This window comes from Mustelus asterias, chromosome 6, assembly GCF_964213995.1.
Source record: "Mustelus asterias chromosome 6, sMusAst1.hap1.1, whole genome shotgun sequence".
Classification (NCBI taxonomy): Eukaryota; Metazoa; Chordata; class Chondrichthyes; order Carcharhiniformes; family Triakidae; genus Mustelus; species Mustelus asterias.
This window is the reverse complement of record NC_135806.1, coordinates 141,633,709-141,637,814: the sequence shown is the minus strand read 5'-3', so window position 1 is coordinate 141,637,814 and position 4,106 is coordinate 141,633,709.

Below are 4,106 nucleotides of genomic sequence, written 5' to 3'. Positions count from 1 at the left end.
CTCCCAACACCCCCACCCAAGCACCACCCCTCCCCCCTCCTCCCCACCCCCCAGATCTCTGTGTTGTGATCTTCATTGCGATGTGACACTGGCTGTGTGCCAAGGGAAGGATTTTGTTGCAGTGACAATTCCCAGAGTTTCGACACAATTATCTAACACTTAACTGCCAATCATTAACACGGGAAAAAGGTTCCTTCCACAAAGAGAGCAGATTGTTTTCCGTGCAAAGGGACCTGGGGGTCCTTGTGCATGAGACGCAAAAGCCCAGTCTGCAGGTACAACAGGTGATCAAGAAGGCAATTGGGATGTTGGCCTATATTGCGAGGGGGATAGAATATAAAAGCAGGGATGTCTTGATGCACCTGTACAGGGCATTGGTGAGGCCGCAGCTGGAATACTGTGTGCAGTATTGGTCCCCTTATATGAGGAAGGATATATTGGCATTGGAGGGAGTGCAGAGAAGGTTCACCAGGTTGATACCGGAGATGAGGGGTTTGGATTATGAGGAGAGGCTGAGGAGATTGGGTTTGTACTCGTTGGAGTTTAGAAGGATGAGGGGGGATCTTATGGAGACTTATAAGATAATGCGGGGGCTGGATAGGGTGGAGGCGGAGAGATTCTTTCCACTTAGTAAGGAAGTTAAAACTAGAGGACACAGCCTCAAAATAAAGGGGGGTCGGTTTAAGACAGAGTTGAGGAGGAACTTCTTCTCCCAGAGGGTGGTGAATCTCTGGAATTCTCTGCCCACTGAGGTGGTGGAGGCTACCTCGCTGAATATGTTTAAAGCGCGGATGGATGGATTCCTGATCGGTAAGGGAATTAAGGGTTATGGGGATCAGGCGGGTAAGTGGTACTGATCCACGTCAGATCAGCCATGATCTTATTGAATGGCGGGGCAGGCTCGAGGGGCTAGATGGCCTACTCCTGCTCCTATTTCTTATGTTCTTATGTTCTTATGATATGCAGAGTCGCTGCACTCAGATTCGTTTTAACTTGTTCAAGTAACTTCTGTTGGCATGAATAAACTTGCGGTGAGGATTGTGAATGTGTCCAACTAAAGAGGAGGGGGTGTGGGGGGGTGCCGGGGGGGGGGGGGGGGGGGGGGGGGTGGTGGGTGGTGATTCTCTATCCGGCAGAATGAATCTCCCTGTTCCTCAACACCCCCACTGTAAAATCATCACCCAGATCCACCATGGGGTGGCACGGTGACACAGTGGTTAGCGCTGCTGCCTCTCAGCGCCAGGGACCCGGGTTCGATTCCCGGCTTGGGTCACTGTCTGTGTGAAGTCTGCACATTCTCCCCGTGTCTGCGTGGGTTTCCTCCGGGTGCTCCGGTTTCCTCCCACAGTCTGAAAGACGTGCAGGTTAGGGTACATTGGCCGTGCTAAATTCCCCCTCAGTGTACCCGAACAGGCGCCGGAGTGTGGCGACTCGGGGACTTTCACAGTAACTTCATTGCAGTGTTAATGTCAAGCTACTTGTGACACTAATAAATAAACTTTTAAAAGAAGGCTTCATTCCTCCCTAATTCTGGGATCTCTGCACCCTTCTTCCTCTCTTCAATATCCCTGATTATTCCGGCATGGTGGCACAGTGGTTAGCACAGCGCCAGGGACCCGGGTTCAATTCCCGCTTTGGGTCACTGTCTGTGCAGGGTCTGCATGCTCTCCCCGTGTCTGCGTGGGTTTCCTCCAGGTGCTCTGGTTTCCTCCCACAGTCTAAAGATCATAGAATCCCTACAGTGCAGAAGAAGGCCATTCAGCCCATCGAGTCTGCACTGACCACAATCCCACCCAGGCCCGATTCCATTACCCTTCAGTTCCTGCCACTGAGCCAATTCTGGATCCAACTCGTCATTTGCACTTGGATCCCTAAGCTTTTTACTTTTCTGACCAGTCTGCCAGGTGGGACCTTGTCAAAAGTTTTACTAAAATCCATGTAATCTGCCTCATTAATGCCAAGTTATTAAGTGTCCTCTGGTCCTTTGGCACCATGTCTACAGTAAGAGTTTTAACAACACCAGGTTAAAGTCCAACAGTTTTATTTGGTAGCAAATGCCATTAGCTTTCGGAGCACTGCTCCTTCGTCAGATGGAGTGGATATCTGCTCTCAAACAGGGCATACAGAGACACAAAATCACGTTAGATGTACAGGTTAGGTGAGTAACTTGATTTTGTGTCTCTGTATGCCCTGTTTGAGAGCAGATATCCACTCCATCTGGCGAAGGAGCAGCGCTCTGAAAGCTAATGGCATTTGCTACCAAATAAACCTGTTGGACTTTAACCTGGTGTTGTTAAAACTCTTACTGTGTTTACCCCAGTCCAACGCCGGCATCTCCACATCATGACTATCATGTCTACAGCCAGAAAGGATTGAAAGATAATGATTAGTGCCCCCTGCTATTCCTCCCGAACCAATTTTATCACTCTGGGATACATTTCATCTGGGTCTGGTGATAGATACTAAAACATCTATTTTTTGTTCTCAGACAAAAGATATTGTACATTCCTCTTTGTCAAATACAACGGGGGGGATCTTCTGGCCACGCTCGCCCCAAGGCTGGGAAATCCTGCCCGTAGTCAACGAACCTTTGCATGATCCGTGTACCACTCGCTACGATTCCCGTGGTGGGCAACACGGGAAAGTTCCACCCAATGTCTGTATCAGTTCCCCCACAGATACAAAGTATTCATTAAGAACCATACCTACATCTTCTATCTCCACACACAGGTTACCTTTTACCTTATCTATTCCCTTGCTCTGTGTGTTAATAATACACTTTTGGATTCTACTTGCCAATATCTTATTGTGGTGAACCATCGTTGGTTCACCACTGGGGTTTGTTACTATGTTACTGTTGGGCTAGGGTGTTGTTACTGTGGGGGTTGTACTATGTTGTTGGGTTAGGGTGTTTACCTGTTATAAGAGTTATCATGGCACATTCCAGTGGGGTCCCGCCTCCGGTGGCGAGGTATAAGACCCCCTGCTCCGGCAGGACCCCTTCAGTCTGAACTGGTGTATTCGTGTTAGTAGTTCCATTGTTACTTTATTAAAGCCTTCAATACCGAAGCCTTGGTTCCATGTGCTTATTGACGCGCATCACTTATCATGCCCTTTATTAGCTTAGGTGTACAGCTTAGGTGAGTAGGCCGTGCTAAATTGCCCCTTAGTGTCAGGGGGACTAGCTAGGGTAAATGCATGGGTTATGGGGATAGGGCCTGGGTGGGATTGTGGTCGGTGCAGACTCAATGGGCCGAATGGCCTCCTTTTGCACTGTCGGGATTCTATGATTTTTAACTGCTTCACTAATGGCAGCCATGCCTTCAGCTTCCTGGACCCTAAGGTGTGGAACACTTCCCCACCTCCCACCTCTTGTGGAACTGGCTCCCGGGTTATATTACAATGAACCGGTGCCTTATCCACACAGTAATGATGAGAATTCCCCTCCACCCTCAAACATCAGAGCATTTACTCTTCCGAGAACTTAATAACCAACTTTACGGAGCTCTGGGCAGACTGCACTTCAACACAACACCTTGTTCAGAAGGGTAGCCACTATACACTGCAGCAAATGCAGAACCCAACTGAAGCACAGCAAGCTCCCATAAACAGCAACATGATAATGAACAGATCATCTGCTCTTTGTGATGCCGATTGAGGGATAATTACATGGGGGGGGCGGGCGGGGGTAACTCTCCTGCCCTCATGGGGCCAAGACTGGCTTTCACTTCCTCTGGCAGTGCAACACTCCCTCAGTACTACACTGGGAGTGTCTGTTTGCATGCTGAAGTCCGTGGGCAGGGAGTTTAACCTTTGACCTGGAGGTGAGAATAGGTGCGATACTCACATGTTTAAGTGAGTTACTGAGTAATGAGATAGAGCAAACCACAGACTGCGCAGGATTCACCAAGGGACCCAAGCAACAAAGGACCCCAGCGACCAAGGACCCCAGCGACAAAGGACCCCAGCGACAAAGGATCCCAGTGACAAAGGATCCCAGTGACAAAGGATCCCAGTGACAAAGGACTCCAATGACAAAGGATCCCAGTGACAAAGGATCCCAGTGACAAAGGACCCCAGCGACAAAGGATCCCAGTGACAAAGGA